The following is a 17,292-nucleotide window of genomic DNA, read 5'->3' on the forward strand; positions in this document are numbered from 1 at the left end:
ATTGACCCAAACGAAGCACTGGATGGACGTGGCGTCAAGCCCATCCTTGCTTCATTTGTTTAGATATACATGTTTTTGAGGATATGAAAAAAAATTCCCAAGACGTGTACTGACGTCATGTGAAGTCTTTAATCCACACTTATTGTAAAACTGTGTTGTCTTTTCCGCGTTGTATCTTGACAACGTGCCAGATCTCCGTCCCTTCCGGTCAATTGTTTCATTATGTCGTTTTTACGGTAAGAATGCGATCCCGTGAGAGCCGTTACATCACTCCGGATTTTAAATTTGTCCAGCCAACGGCACCAGCCAGCCCTCGTTTGTCTTAAACCCCATCACCCGCGCCATGTCATCGTCTCAATTCGGTGGCAGATTTGTGTGAGTCATGATTCAGCCTCCCTGTGGTGGAAATTTAATCAATTCAGTTACTATACTACTTCTGATTTGCAAATCTGTGTGGTTTATGAGCGAGACTGTCCATGGGCTGTTTTGAACTTGTCATCCATTCATCATGGAATAATTGATGATTATTATTTGGGTTAAAGCAGTAAAGATGTTTTTCAGGCATAGTAGGCTACTGGTCATACAGCTATGGGTCAGTGATGCCAGTGTTGATGTGAACAGTCAGCCTCCCCATCCTTTTTCTGTGTCACTGTCTGCCCTGTCCTTAGAAGTGTGTGTCTGTATTGCTCACATGGCCGGCCATAAAACGCACACATGCACTCCAAGCAAAGATATACACCCATTCCTCCAGGTGCTGCTCCCCGCACCTGTTGAAGTTCCTCTCTGTAATTAGGACAACACAATTATTTTTTCGGAGGCAGAGGGGGAAGGAGGGGTGACGGGGTAGACAATGGAGCACTTATTCTCACTTTGCTTTCTTTTTCTACATCTCTCAAGTAATGATAGATTCTTGCCTCTTCAAAGCAACACAGGTTTCCTACAAAACTGCTGAGTCAGGAAAGAGAGAAAGGGAGGGTCTCTGTTTGTGTCGGGATGTGTGTGTGTTCTTAACTGTGTCTTTGAGCGTGTACAACTTGTCTCCTTAATATTGGATGATGTTCACGTTTTCAAAATTCTGACGCAAGCACATTAGAGCCTGACAGTCGTAATCCTGTTCTTATTGAGGTCTGCCTTCATTACACAATTTGGGGCTTTCCAGGCTGCGACCCAAATACCCTGAACCTCAAGGCCACCAGCTGTTCCTCAGCTGATGTTCCTTATCTGTTGTTCAAGGGTAGCAAAGCATAGGCCTAAAATACTATAAACAAAATATACAAAACAGACATGAAACAAAAATACCATATAGTTTAAAGTTCTCACAGAGAAAATGGAATTGCCCTGATTTTAGATGTTTTACTGACGATGCAGAAATGACCAACTGGCATGAATGTTTAGTCCAGGCTGTATGCTGGTCTTGTTGAATGTTGATTTGTGTAGTTGGTGGATTTGTACAGCATGCTTTTCAGAAAAATATTTAATATTTACTACTATTTTCTTTTATATAGTATGTGTAGTAGAAGTGCAACTCTGTAAATGCATTCTTCAAAATTATTCTTCCACCCTTCTATCTATCTATCTATCTATCTATCTATCTATCTATCTATCTATCTATCTATCTATCTATCTATCTATCTAGATGCATGCAAAGCTATGCTGTTCTAGTTAAAATTACAGTTAATTGAATTTCAGTTCATTTTCATACTGCTCAAATTCTACATCCTGTTGTTTAAATTAAATAAAATTTCATGGGGTCCTGTTATTACAGATGACCGTTTTGCATATTCAACCATACAGTAGGCTATATGAGCAAATATAAAAAGTAAAGAAATAAAACATTTCAGATTTTTAAATCTGAAATATCCAATCTGAAGAATTTATCAAAAACTTTAAGAGTTAAAACCTTTCGCACTACATTATGTTAGTGCAAAAAGATGGTGAATAGTATAAATGGAGACGTGTGTGCGCATGTGTCTGCAGCCGGTGCGGTCAGTGAGGTTGAGCTGCCCTGAGTTTCCTACCCTGCTCTGACAAAGTCTGTGTGTGTGTGTGTGTGTGTGTATGAGAGAGAAAATCTATCCTTGCATATTTGCGTGTATTTCTATCCATGAATAGAGAGGGAGTGAACACGTGTCGGTGTTCATTTACATTCTTGAAGCGAATCCTTGATATGTAAAAGAGAAATATGAAATAGACTGCGTGTGTGTAGTCAGTGTGTGTGTGTGTGTGCATGGGAAAGAGAGACTGTGTGTAGGTTTGAGGTTAGACGCGGGATGAGTGAAACACCCAAGCTCTCCTCTGGGACCGATTCACTTTCTCCTGCTGCCAGGCGGATTACGTCATCGCTGCCCACCGTATTAGAAGAGCCCTGTGATGTCATACCGAGAGGTTATCCACCGGTGACGCTCCCGTTCCCGTTCTGTCTGTCTCTAAACATCATCCACTCAGATGTCCCTTTTACCTCTCCCTACATCTCTCATCCAGCTTCTCTCACTCCACCCTAACCTTTGCTCTGCATTTCTCTCCCCACCTTTCCTTGCCCCTCCTCCTTCTGTTTTATATTTGCTCTCTTTCAGGTTTGCCTTCCCTGGGAGTCTCCGCTCTGGTCTCGGGTTTAGGGGTCTCGTCCAAAATGCACACCACACCTCAACTCCCGGCTCAAGCCCTTTGGCCATCCCACCTCATCTGTCCTCCACGCTCCTCTCATCCCCTCGTCTCTCCTCTCTTCTGGGTCTGGGCAGTGGCGGTGGGGTCAGCGGTGCTGCGGGTTGGGGCTGTGTTCCGACAGACCTGCTTTTTCTGTCGTGCTTTTGTTCCGTTCTGCGTCATCGTGTTGACTGAGCGGACCCCACACTTACCGGGCAGTTGCGCGCCCAGCCTCGGCCTAACACTGAGCCATGTTAGCGGCTGTAATCTGATGGCGGTGTTTATTTTATGTAGGCTCTCTTTGAAGGCACTGAGAAAGTCTTTGGCCTTTTTGTCCAACGCTTTGGCTGCCCGCGCAGAGGTGCTTGCAGTGGTAATAGTCAGGAAGAATAATATTTGCATTCGTATTCACTCAAAACATGTTTTTTTCCATATTAGTGTCAGAGAGGGGAGAAAGGGGACAGAAGGGGAGCTCTCACTCTTTCTTTCTTTCTTTCTTTTTTTCTCTCTCTCTCACGCTCTCTTTTCAGAGAGTGTGGGGATCTCTGGGCCCTGGCTGTGGTGGCAAGCCTGCGTCTACTCCATCAACCCTTATTACGCCTCCACAATCCCATAATAGGTACTTAACCTCTTCACTGTGTTTGAAGCTCATGGCATCACTCACTGTCTGAGAACAGGCCTCTTGGCCGCTTGGCCTCTCTCTCTTTTTGCTTCTCGCTTACTCTTTCTCTTTTAATTCAGGCCAGTGAGCTTTAATGGCATGACCAATCAAAGCAAGCATGCTGATGGCAGTTGCGAATTAAATTTTTGCGAATAGAAGTGTAGAAAAAACAATATGTGAACTGAGCAGTGTTTTCGTCCCATGGGAAATTGCTGCAAAATAGAAATGGTTGTTGTAGCCATGCACGGGGCAAGCCACTTTTAAATGAAATATAATAAATTACTTGTGGTTTAGAGTGGTTGACAATTTTTTTTTTTTGCTAGTGATTGGCTGCAGATGCCTTGTATCTGGAAGGTTATAGTAGTCAATCATTTTGATGACAGGCATTGGCACCATTGTTTCAAACCGTGAGATTTTAATGCTTTTTAAGGCAGAGAATATATTCAAAGTCAGTTTTTTTTAATGTAATCCTTTTATTCAGTAAGGATGCATTAACTTTAAACTGAAAGTAAAGACATTTAAGCAACATTAAGTTTTCAACATCAATAACAATAAGAAATGTTACCTCAGCACCAAATCAGTGTATTAGAATGATTTCTGAAGGATCATGTGACACTGAAGACTGGAGTAATGATGCTGAAAATTCACATGGTGAAAGGAAGATCTGTCAATACTCCCTATCACTCATGCTGGCGATACAAAACATACAATTTGTCTTTTTTACTGTTATAACAGTTCACAATGCTTTTCTTTCACAGTGTATTTTAAATGATAATGATCCTGTACACAGTAAAGCAGGTGCACTGTATACAGTGATTCCTATGTGAAATGAGAAGAGCTAATCTTAAAACATTTAAAGGTGCGCTTCATCTTTGTGGCCATAACCAAAAAAACAACAACGTGTGTGTACTTGTGCGTTTTATAGCGTTGTTTTATAATCTGTCAAAGATCCCTTCAATAGTACTCTGTGCTAATGGCAGAAAGCAGTAGGGTGTGTGTGCATGCGCGCACGCATGTGTGTGTGTGTGTGTGTGTGTCATCATCTCGGTGTGATATCTTGGAAAGCCCTCTGACATCACCTGTTAAACTCCAGTGATGCATTCTCATTCAAGTAAATTACAGCGTGCCGTTTGTAAATCATTCAGTGGGTGGAGCTTGTCACCAAGCCAAACAACAGCTTTCTCTCTCCACATCAGTGGCTGCTAGGGTAAAGAAAACATTAGAGATCCTTCATTCTTGCTTTCATCCTTTAAGTCTTAACAGGAGATGACATAGCCGTTTTTTCCTCCCATTCTGTTCAACAATATTGCATTATCTAAAGGAGGGTATGGAAATTATGTCTCTGTTTTTCTCTCACTCACGCCTTTTTGCATTTATCCATGAGCCTTAATCATACGGCAGCTTTAGAATCAGTCTCTATCCTTTCTCAGACCCCTCCCAGAGCTGATCTATACACTTTCGGCCCAAATATAGAGAGACTGATGCCTCTTTTGTCAAGACTGTGTGTGTTCTGGGTGGGAGGCACATGGCATGCGCTTGCTTAAGGCCCGGCACAGTTCAAATGATGATGTAACACCAGGAAACAGAGGGAAATCAACCCCGGCGGTCCTGTAATCTGATCCCTCTTCTTTGCTTTCATTCTTGCCCATATTTTGTAATTTTATTAAAGCCTGGGTCAATGACTTGACACTCATTTTTAGTCCAGATCTATTAATTTATTCAGACATACGATGCTATTCATAGTGACTTGAATACAGCTGTTCTGTAATGAACATGTTTTTAATTTTTGAATTCCAATTCATTTAGATATTTTTAGTCAAAAATATATCATAAAGTCAACAATTACGGTAACACTTTATTTTGATGGTCTTTTGAACATTCTGTTGACTATAAGTAACTACATGTCAACTAACTCTCATTAGAGTATTAGTAAACTGTCTGCTTAATATCTGCTCACTCGTTATTGTGATGGTTCTCCAACAGGCTTTCTGCTGACTATAAGTAACTTCGCAAGTACATGTCAACTCATTCTAACCCTAACCCTACCAGTCTACTAACACAAGAGTTAATAGACATGTAGGTGCAACGTTACAGTCAACAGTATGTGTTTAAGGGACCATTAAAATAAAGTGAAACCAAAATTACTTCTGCAGTCCCTCATGAGTGTGTATTTAAAACTGACTGTATTCGTAATTTAAAATATCAGATAATTTGACCTTTTTATTACAAGACGAGGTTAGTTCAGATTGTAAAATGTGTTGTGAATACCCAAAAACTTCAAATTTATAAATGAATAATTTCTGATATTTGAATAAAAAATAAGTTTTACCTTGATGAGTATATTTTAAAACTTTTTTGAAAATAATGATGATTCAAGGTGTAAGGAAAATATGTTGTTAGTTTTTAATGGTTACACTATATTAAAACATTGTTAAAACCTTTTTGTAAAATGGCTTTTAAAAACCTTTTAAAATACATTTCTAATGTTTTAAACTAGATCTCTTATATGTCACTGACCTGTCTATTGTGGTGAACTTGAGGTCAGGGTGGACGACTGGTGCGGGAGTCACCTGTAAGCTCAAAGTGATTTGCAGTAAAAGTCCAGTGAATTGTTTATTACAGGTAAAGGCTCTGATCTGACAACATTGTAAGCTTGGTGACAGACACACAGAGTGTTAGAAGAGCTGTCAACCTGATCTAGGATTAGTTCAGGTTGAGTCATGCTGAGGTGGTCTGACTGATCTAGTCAGAAGTGTTTGAGTAATGCTGCCCTACTGTATCGTTGAGTGTCTGTTTTCTTCATCAAAGATTCAACTCTTTTTCTCTTCTTTGCTGTACTCCTCCTCACCCCATCCTCCATCTGCCCCCCTTTCCTCACAGTCTGTCTGATCATGTACATGTCTGCTGTTCTTTAGGGAAATTCCCTCTATCTATGACTCTGCCATTCCTCACATTCCTTTCATACTTATAAGGATAAGACAATGAAATGTGCGGGAGTGTGAGTGTATGAAAGGATTTAATAGAGCGTCTTTAGGGAGAGATAGAGAGGCGCTGAGTGGGTGGTATTAAGTATTAGAGGAGCTTTTAGTACGAGGATGTTGTTCTTCATTGATCCTCTGACCGAGGGAGGTTAATTGGTCATGTAAACAGTTGTATAAATATAGAGCGGTCATTATGACATACAGTACGTGACTGTAGAAAGTGACTGAGTAAGATGGAGTGGGATTGTTTCGGCTTTGGAATGTGAAACTGACCATTCATAACGTAAGCTCTGACTTCCTGTTACATGAGACTGATCTTTAAGTAATACGGTTGTTTTTCAAGGCCATCTGAAACGGTGACGTGTAAATGCCCATATTCAGTTCAGAGGGTACTTTTAAAGGGATAGTTCAGACAAAAGTTATAATTCTGTCATTAACTACTGACTTTCATGTTGTTCTAAACAAATAATACTTTTGTTCAAAACACAAATTAAGATATTTTTTATGAAAAATGTGTAAATAGATTGTAAAAAAATCAGATATCACATATAAATAAATATTGTTAAACACACTATCATGGTTCACGGTTTCCCGCCTGAATTTGTCACCATGGTGACTGATTTGATTTCGGTATACTGTTCAGCTGTTCCTTATTAATTACTTTGGTTGATCTGTGTAAATAAGTTCCTGTGTTTGCAGGTCTCATTGGTCCGGTCTTGTCTATGTTATGGTTGTGTTTGCATGCCTGCCTTTGTTTGGTTTTACCTGTGGATACTATTAAAGACTGTCTTGGATCTTTATCTTCTTTGTCGTGCGTGTTGGTGACACACACACATACATAGAGCACATCAAATATGCTCAACCATGCTAATGTCACACCTGAGAACAAACATCAAAAGATGATGATTTGACAGCTTATAATGAAAGTCAACGGACCCCAAAACAACACTGGATCCTTAGTCAGGGTAGATGCCATATTGAATTCTACACAGATGAAAACGAGGCTGTGAGGGATAGGCTTGTGAACTACTGAAAGACTACTGAAAAAATATGTAACAACAATTTGTATGTTGTTAAAAAACAGTGCAATCTATTGAACACACTGTACTTCTTTACCTCACAGCCTCGTTTTCAAAAATAAATAATGCAGTGCTTTTAATGGCAAGACTGAAAGTCTATTGACTTTTATTGTATGTACAAAACATACATTTTTCAGTGCGTTCCACTTAAGAAAGAAAGTCAAGGCCTCCATATTGTTAAAGCAAAACCTAAGAACGAACTGATATGACATAATTTAGAACAAAATCAGACCAAAACAAAGTTTGTTTGGTGTTTATTTGAGAGTTCAAAACAGCATTCCACAGCGAACTTTCCAGAAAACCAGCTCCGGCTGCTACACATCGAACTACCATTGGTCTGATTCTGCAATAGGAAAGTGTACTCTGAGGCCCCTCCTTCTTTGAAGTGGAAATCCTCTCCAGTTAATTTCTTCTGTTCAGATGTGAGTAAAAACAAGAACAGAGATACAGAGAGCTCCTTTATAGTAACAATTGAATTTGTAATTCCAGTTGTCAATTCCATTGACATTGTTTTTTCATGTTTTTAGACTGTAAAGCTGCTTGCTTTAAATCGATTGTATAAGGTGTTATATAAACGTGATGTGACTTGACTGCTGCGCCGAATTGCAGAGCTTGTGCAAACAAATGCACATAGCTATGATATTATGCTTTCTTAATTACTGTTTTCTCACCGCTATCATTTTTGTTGTGTTTATTTTGTTATTGGGAGTAAGGCGTTCAGCACTTATTTACATATTCATCTAAACCAGTGGTTCCCAAATGTTTTACAGTAGCGTACCCCCTGAGGCATTTAACATCCTTCTGCATACCCCCCTCTATTCCACTATTTCTATTAGACTGCAATAAATTAAACTAAACCAATAATTTCAATCAAACGAAATCATTGATTCTCCCAATACATTTAAAGCCGCAGATTTGTTCACTAACGAAACACTGCTGTGTGTTGCTTGGAGACGCACAACAGTTCTGCTGTGGCTTTTGTTGGAACTATTATTTCATTGCAAAATAGAGCAAACAATATTGACAATACTGTATTTAAAAATGTATGTCACTTAATATGTTTTTGTTTGTTGAAAATCAATGGCACGTTTGCAATCGTGCATGTGGATATTCAGGAAAGATGCATTCATGGTAATATAATACATTATCAACTGTAACGCAATTAGATGTTGTGGGAAGAAGGAGGCGGGAACCGGCGAACGTTTAACACACATTTTAATTAATAAATAAACAAATACAAAAGTAAAAGACAGCAGCCCCTCACGGACGACTGCTGTCATGTACAATAAAACACAACATAAGTCCAGGCCTGTTCCTCTCTCGATCTTCACTGTCGTCGCTCCTCCTTTATGCTTCCGCTCCACCTTGAGAGATACGACACCGGTGTCACTCATTATCAATCACGCCACCGGCCTCGCGCCGCTCTCCCACGGCCCTCGACCTCGTCCTGCTCGCCACATCAACATTACTACAAGAACTCACACAGGATATGTTTCTGTATCCTGTTTACACCTGGTACTAAGATGCATTTTAGTAGATTGGATCACAAGTAGACGAGGCAGACACATACCCATTTATATCTGGTGTTTTAATCCATCTCTTTTGTCCGCTTTCAATCAATTCTGTCCTGATTTCTTCGAGGGGGAGGGTCTGTTGGCGGGTAAATGCATGGTTTTTTTTTTTTCTTTAGATCTAATGGACGAAATGAGCTTGCGCAATGTACATATGAATGCGACCGGGGACGACTGAAAAACACAGAGACGGTGTTGTGCCGAATTCTATGACCCACCTAATCATGTGACCCTAGTAAGCGCTGTATTGCGCTAATCCGACCTACTCCAAATCCCAATCCTAACCCTACTGTCACTACAGCGCCTATAGGGTCACATAATTCGGTGGGTCCCATAATTCGGCACTACACCGGAAAAACTACGGAGAGCATCAGTTTTCGTTTCTGCTCTGATAACCGCAAGACGCCGCCGAACGCTGTGAGTGTGTTAGAAATCAGTAATGGTGAGAGAACATTGTGCTTGGTGCGTTTTTCGTCTTCACATCAAACTTGGGTCTTAATGCAGACAAAGTTTAAATCCCATCTGGCTAGCGCACTTCCCATAATGTTTACTCGTTAGTTCAGTAGGCGGAGAGTAGGCGGTCTTTTGCGGTTGATCGAACACATTCGACCACATGAGTGTTTACACTTTAGCAATCCGGTCAAATGCGTTCTCAACTACCTCTGGAAGTGGTTGAAAGTGGACAAGCTCAAAATGTTTTAGACCCCGTTTACACCTGTATTTACCGTCGTCTACTTGTGATCGACCAAAATGCATCTTAATGCCAGGTGTAAACAGGGCCATAAATCCATCTATATACACAGTTTGTGTCTATATTTTCTCTTCATGCTAGCAAGTGCTAAACCCCACTTTTACAAAGGTACAAAAACTTAGCTACTATAGTGTGATTTGCTAAGGCAGCATATTCTGCACGCAACCTATCATATGCATGCTGCTTGTGTGGATGCAGTCAGTTTTGACCGCAAATTAAGATGAGGAAGGCCTACTTTGATTGGATGTCATGTATGTGACATTTTACAACACCACCATTTTCCTGTTTTTACACAGTTAGAAATGCATGCTCGGTTTTAGTGTTATTTTAAGGTGGGGTAAAATTAAATAAATTGAAAAATTCAGCATTTTGTTCACCTCACGTATGGGAACCACTGATCTAAACAATGCTCCCAGCAGTGTGCGTGGTGTTGGGATGTTCGCTAACAGTATAGGCTAACGCTGCAAATGTATTTTGAACTTCTTCCCCTAAGTGAATTTTTTTTTTTCCATTGCCATGAGTATACATGCTTTATTTAAAAGCCCCACCTAAAAAGTAAATTGCCTGTTTTAGCTCAATGTATGTTTGATTGACAGGTGAGTAGGCATTTCTTTGATGGATCCCCCTCAGCAGCTCCAGTCTGTAAGGGATGAGCAAGAAAATAACTGAAAACTAATACATTGAGCTACAGTAGTGGAGGAACACGCATCCATGTGCAGCACTGAGAACCACTGGCAAATCTGTGGAAGCACAGGCAAAGAGCCAGCACCACCATGAGGGTGGCATCAGACCCCACAAGATTACAGCTAGCCAGACAAAACATGAGTTACTAAACAATGAGTTGCTGACAGCCTGGTCTACCAAAGACTCTATAACGGTGCCAATGAAAAGACTGGCAAACAAGGTAGCTGTCAAGCAGGGTGTAGTGGCACAATGGCCCCCTGAGGGGCACAGTGATGACTCCAGGGGAGATTGTCCCACCCTGTAATACTGGCACTACTGCTCACTAAGAACTATGATGATACATTTTGTACAGAGGAATCTTTTTATTTTTATTTTTTATTTGCTGTAGTTTGTGTTATATTAAGTAATTATAGGCTACTTCACACAATAAGAATGAATGTAAGTCTCCTAGAAATCTCTTAGACAGGAAGACATAAGGAGGATCATTGCTTAACAGCACAATGGAAATGCCCAAGTTATTGGAAAGTGGAGATTAGTGGTCTTTGTACTTTGAGCCGATTCAGTGTGGGACTAAATGGCACATTTTTGCAAGCGGTACGGATGTTGGTTGGCATTAGTCACACGACCAAGAGCATGAGAATGCCCTCCAAAGGTTTCCCTCTTTCATATCACTGGGGTCACGATGAAAGCCCAGTCAGTGTGACAATCCGATGACGTTGGAGCATTCCAAGATCTTTTGTCTCCTCTAGTCTCTGATACATTCTCACCCTCTTTCTCGCCTTCCCACTGTCTCTCTGTCAGCCGACATCAGCCGTCCATCATATCTTATCCTGCTCCACGTCCCTTTCTTTATCTTTACTTTTCCTTTCTTCTGTTTTTGAGCCGTGAGATTCCTTCCTTAGAAAACACACAGCCCTCCAGTTATCCCTGTGTGACGCAGGAGGGATGCAAAAGGGGGTCCAGTAAGGGGAGGGTCCAGTTCATGTGTAACAGAAGGTCTCCAGTAAAGGGGAGGGTGATGAGTTTGGCCTTTGGCCGCTTGTGACGCTGCTCTCTTGTAAGCTATCAGACGAGACTGACAAAGACACTGAGAATGCCCAATGTCTCCCGGGTGTCTTTTTTTAGCTACAAAGAATGTTCTAAAAATAGCCCCACTCACGCTTGTTGTCTTTCCTTATGTCTCATCAGTCTTTAGTTCTTTTTCAGCTGTCCTTGATTAATTTTCTCAAAAAGAGAGAGAGAGAGAGACATACCATACTATTGACCAGACCTGTTTACATATTTCACTCCTGTTTCCATCCGCTTGTTTTTGTTATTGTTTAGCAGCCCCCGGTTTATGTTTGGCCCTCTCCTCCAACACCTACTCTTCCGCCAAGATGAAGAGAGATGGAGAGGCGGTGAAAGATGGAGAGATCCTAGAAGAGATGGAGGTCAAAAAGACATATCTGTGTTATAAGAATAGTCCTTTATAAATACATTTTTATTTAAAAAGTTAGTTTTAGGTTTGTAAAAATGACTTATAGTCTCAAAGAATATACATGTGAATCCTAATATTAATTATTCGATTCATGCTTTAAAAAAGTACTTAAAAATAGTAATAAAAATTATAATCAAGATATAGTGTCTGAAATGCAAGTGCAAAATGTTGCTTCTCAAGCAATAAGGATGTTTAGATTCTTTGGAAAACAAGAAAGAAAAATCCTGAGAAAAATGATTTTTGAGACAGACTGGGAAATTGATGGTCTGAGATACAGACAAGACACATACAATGACAGGTGAGGAAAGAATGTTTAAGCAGACTAAGAGCGGGACGGTCAGCATTCCTGTGTTTTTATGCGCGTGCTTTAACAGACTGAACTGAAGTCTGCAAAATGTTAACATGCTCATGAGATGGACAGATGAGACGCAAGAAGAGGGGGGAGAGAGGGTGCAGAGAGTATGGAAAGACTGTAAAATGTTACTTTTTGCGTGGGTTGTCCTCCATCTTCATTCTGTTCTCCTACTTTCTTTCTCTCCCTTGGTCTCTCTCTGACCTTTTGCTCATTCAAAAGTCTTTATTCTAGTGCATGTTAAAAATATAGAATGTATTAGTAAATAAACGAAAATGAATAAAAATAGACTACAAATGATTTAAGCAAGGAGTTACTTTTATTCCTCTTTTCCTCATTTTTATTAAAAAATATATTTTATTTCACTACTGACCTAACCACAATGCACACTCATTCTTAATGTCAAATCTTAATGTCTTCCAGCAAGCAGCTTGCATCAGTGTGTGTGTGTTTGTGTGCGTAATATCGGCAGACTCCTGCCAAGCTCTAAGGACCGGAAGACAGCTACTGCCATGCGTGATTTACAACTACTTATTACCATTTAGGAGGATTTTAGTAACCAGATTGAGTGTATGTGTGTGTTAAGGAAATAAAATATCATGACACTCCAATACGTCAGATTTTAAGAGATAAATTCAAAGTGAGTTAGTAATCCAACTCTGTGTGTACGTGTGTGTCCGTGCGTGCGTAAGACACTTGCTTAGGTACACAAACTACTTTGTGTGTGGTGACAAAATGTGGTGAATTTGATTCTTGAATTTGATTTTGTTACAATGCCCATTTTGCTTATAAACTATTTCTCAAGTATTGCTGTGAATTTTACAGTAACCTTGTAACTTGGAACATTGTGAGAATGTTAATTAAAAAAAAAAAGTATTAGTTTATTTAACTTCATTTATTATTTATTAAGTTTATTTAATTAGTTCATTTATATTAGATGAACTGTTAAATAGATGAACTATGTTGAACTATACAATTCAATTTCTATTTATTTAACAAATGTAATAATCAGCTCAACCCCCCAAAAATCAAAGAGTTCAATTATTCAAATGACCAACTCAAAAAGATTAATTTCTTTATGATCTGGACTACGCTGGCTGAGCTATATGTTTTGATTCACAAACAAGAACCAATTCATAGGAGTCATTTGATTGTGAATCAGACTACATTGTTTTTTGATGTATGTTTTCAATAACAAAAAAACAGTTCATAAGAGTCATTTAAATGTGAATTGAACTACACTGGTCATGCTATATGAGCCTACAAGTGCAACTCAATAGAGAGAAGTGTTTTCTTACCATTACTTTCTCGTACACATCCTTTGTTATCTTATATTTAATTTAGACTGTAAAAAAATGACTTTTGCAGTGTGCTTGTAGATTCAGCAACAGGAGTGCAGGAATGCTGAAAAGTGGGACAGGAAACACAGGCATAGAGTTAAAGATCTTGGGATTTAAAAAAATCAAATGAAGAATCAGAAAATTCTGAATATACTTGAATATACTTATTGGATTGTATACAACAGATTTACTGTTCTCCCCCATGTGACTGAAGATAATTTGGCAGAGGTGTAATCCAGCAGTTTTGTGTGTGGTTTCCTGTGCACGTGTGTTCGTACATGCTTGTGTTCGCAGCATTGTGAGACAGATTCTGAGACGTCATTTTATTGCCCAATGATTATCTTCCTGCAGTGTGTCATTCTTTCTCTCTCTCCCCCCTTTTGCTTTTCCCATAGAGCCATTAACACACTCAGTTGCTCTCTGACGTCTGTAGAGGGGCACACGGTTTGGGAAAGGTGAAGGGGGCTTGCCAGATTGTTGGTCTGGACACACATCTTACTTCTCTGCCAAACAAAGAATGGGAGCAGTCAGCGAGGGTCAAAGGACATGAACAACATCCTGTCATAAGAATTATCTGTCTTTTTCACTGTATTTATACATCCTCCCACACACACACACACACACATTGATCTTCCTGCAGACACTTTTCCCCCCTCTTTTTCTTTCTCAACACCTCTGTCATTGTGAAATTCCCTTGGGGGTTTGATGAGATGGTAGAGAAATTATTCAATTATATCAGATCATGCTTTTGCAGGTATTTAGTGTCATGCTGCTCTGCCAACTGTGTTGGTGTGTGTGTGTGTGTGTGTGTGTGTGTGTGTGGTTCAGGTATATCCTATGTTATGGACAAATGTCCCCACAAAGATGACAACATCTGAAATGTCTTGTCCTTGTTTTTTGGTCCCCATTAGGAAAACGGCTTTCACAGTTTTCTGTGATGGGTAGATTTAGGGCCAGGGGATAGAATATACAGTTTGTACAGTATAAAAATCCTTATGTCTGAGGAATGTCACCGTAAAACATGACAACCCAACATGTGGGTTTATGACTGAGGCGGTGGAACAATCATAAGTATATGGCCTAAAACACTGGAGAACAGAATATTAAACAAAGTTTGATTTGTTTTGCTGCTAAGTAATTTAAACATCCTCACTTTTATCAAATCATGTTATTGCCTATTTAGACTGGTAGAAACTTATTCCGTAACACTGACTAATAAACTTAGAATTATTCATCCCCAACACAAACATTGTTAAACTAAAACATTTAGCATTCCTAAAGGAGTTTTCCATTCAAGAAAACTAAATGGTTCCACAAATATATGGTTGTAATTGCACATGCAGTTTGGCAGTAAAAAACAAAGTAAACTAAAGCCAAATGATGGTGAACTGCTTTGAGGTTTTGGTTTGGGAAATGAAAGTGTGATTATGATTATGAATGCAGACTATGCAGTGCAAAAGGTTATCAAATGTTACCAATTAAGTACAGACGTGACATGAAATATTGATATGAGTTACATTAAAAAAATATTTATTACTTACATTTATTAATTTAATTATTTAATTATTTTTCCAAAGCAACTTACAATACATTGCACTTACATTTTTTTCAGTTCATGGCACACATTCCCTGGGAACCGAATCCATGACTTCAGCTTTACTAGCGCCATGTAAAAAAAAAAAAAACCTACACTCAACTACAAAAAAAAAAAAAAGTCTAATTTGTACAGTAAAATGATTAAAAATAAAACTGGTTATTCGCATTATAGTTTTACTGTAACATTTATGTTTTTTCGAGTAAAAACTATGAATTACTGTATCATTTACGGGGATAAACGGTAAATGACATGCCTAGAAGTCCCTGCTTGACACATCACAAATGAATATTGTCACACTTTAATCCAGAGGATGATAAAGATGCAAAAAGAGTTTAAAAAACAAAAAGGGTTTATTAAATAAAACAGGTAATCCAAAGATAAAGAGCAGGCAACATAGTAGCATGTAGACACAAATAATACCGGATAATAACACAAATAATAACGATAATACTGGACAACTCAACTGAGAACAAAGAGGAACTTAAACTTACACAGTGATGATGACTAAATAACAAACAGGTGTGATGATTGAAAGAGTGTCCATGACAAGTAATGACTAGCAGGAAACCAGAACAAAGGAAACAGGTAACTGAAGAGAAACAGACTAAAAGTCCATGAAAATTAAACTTAATACACAGATCGTGACAGAACGCCCCCTCCGGGACGACATGGCCTTGCTCCGAGATGGATGGCTTGAGGGAAGAAGGGTGGAGGTTCAGGAGGAAAACAAGGGACCGGGGAGGCGCTGAAAATCCATAGAGGGCAGATGGGAGGAACCAGGGCAGAGCAGACAGCAGAATAAGCCATGGAGGAGATGATGGGAGGAACTATGGAGGAGAGGATGGTGGAAGGATCCAGGGAAGAACGGGCGGCCGACGAGATCCCAGAGCGACCCAGGAGACGGCCATGAGGAAGTCAACCAACCGTGGCAGTGATGGATGGAGGAAACAAGGTAGTCATTTGAGCCCAAATGACAGCAGTGATGCCTGGAGATTTAGAGGCCCAGGTGAAGTCTGTGGGGCAGAGAGACCCAGTGATGCAGAAGAACTGGGAGACCAAGGCGGAGTCCTGGCGACGAGTGGCTGAGGTGAAGCCAGGGGGCCGGAGGACTGATCCGATGCAGGTGTGAGTAAGGACTGCGGTGAAGACTGAGGAATGGAGAAGCCTGACGGAGCCGTATGGGTGGAGGGATGGAGTGCAGCAGACAGCCCGGAAGTCCGTGGCCCACCAAAGTGGAGCCTGTGGGATGAGGGAGCCCAGTGGAACCGAAGGGATGATGGTCCCATGTGGAGCCGAGGAGCCAGAGGAGAGGCAATTGGTTGACGGGTCGAGGTGAAGCTGCTGGCTCTGAGGGACGAGGCGGAGCTTGGGACTCCTCATGCCAGGTCAGAGCTGGGGACAGGAAGACCCAAGGCGGATCAGGACTACATGGCAGGGCTGATGGTGGAGCTGAGGGGCTAAAAGGAGTCAGAGGTGGTGAAGCCGAGGGAATGGCTGGCTTCGGTGGAGCGTGCAGGAGAGGAAGACTGGGTGTGGAAGCAGGCTCCGTGATGGATAGTGATGGTGGTAATGAAGGCAACCAAGTGCTGGACAATGATGGTGGTGACGAAGAACACACTGTGATGGACAGGGCTGGTGGCGAAAACGAATTAGGGCTTGACAGCACCAGTGGCGATAATGATGGCAGAGGTGATGAACATACATTAGTGCAGGAAGGGACCAGTGACAGAGAAGGTTCATGGGTGGATAGGGTGGTAAGCACTACCTCCGTCTCCCAGTCTATTAGCCATTCCTTTGACTCCAGGTCCACTAAAACCCCACTGTCACAGATGTCATGGCCGTCTCACACACTTGGTCAGCCAGGACCTCTGGTTTCTCCTTCGGGATGGATGTGGCTGCTGGCTCTGAATCCTAAGCCGGCATTGCCTCAGGCTTGATCTGTGTGCTGGGTCTGGCTCTGGGGTGGTGGTGACTAATGTAGAGTGTGGCTGGACGCTGGCCGCGGAATCTTCTTCCTCTTTGCCTACACCAAAAGAAGGCCCGTTGGACAGCGTCCAGCAGGAATTTCTCATGGCATCACCAACCGGATCTCCTCGTCGAGTCCGATCTTAAAACCCCTCCATGAGCGTGATGTTGATGCAATTGGTGAGGTGGCA

General features: G+C 40.7%; 1 long non-coding RNA gene across 1 annotated transcript; it reads right to left on the reverse strand.

The window, feature by feature from the left end:
• Nucleotides 1-10,554: 10,554 nt before the first annotated feature.
• LOC311066643 lies at nucleotides 10,555-14,024 on the reverse strand. Its single transcript, XR_014603117.1, has 4 exons — nucleotides 13,704-14,024; nucleotides 13,498-13,603; nucleotides 12,332-12,429; nucleotides 10,555-11,785 (listed from the first exon to the last, which is right to left on the reverse strand). It is a non-coding gene; the product is annotated as an uncharacterized lncRNA (long non-coding RNA).
• Nucleotides 14,025-17,292: the final 3,268 nt, after the last annotated feature.

Source organism: Abramis brama (genome assembly GCF_963993115.1).
Source record: "Abramis brama genome assembly, chromosome: 17".
Classification (NCBI taxonomy): domain Eukaryota; kingdom Metazoa; phylum Chordata; class Actinopteri; order Cypriniformes; family Leuciscidae; genus Abramis; species Abramis brama.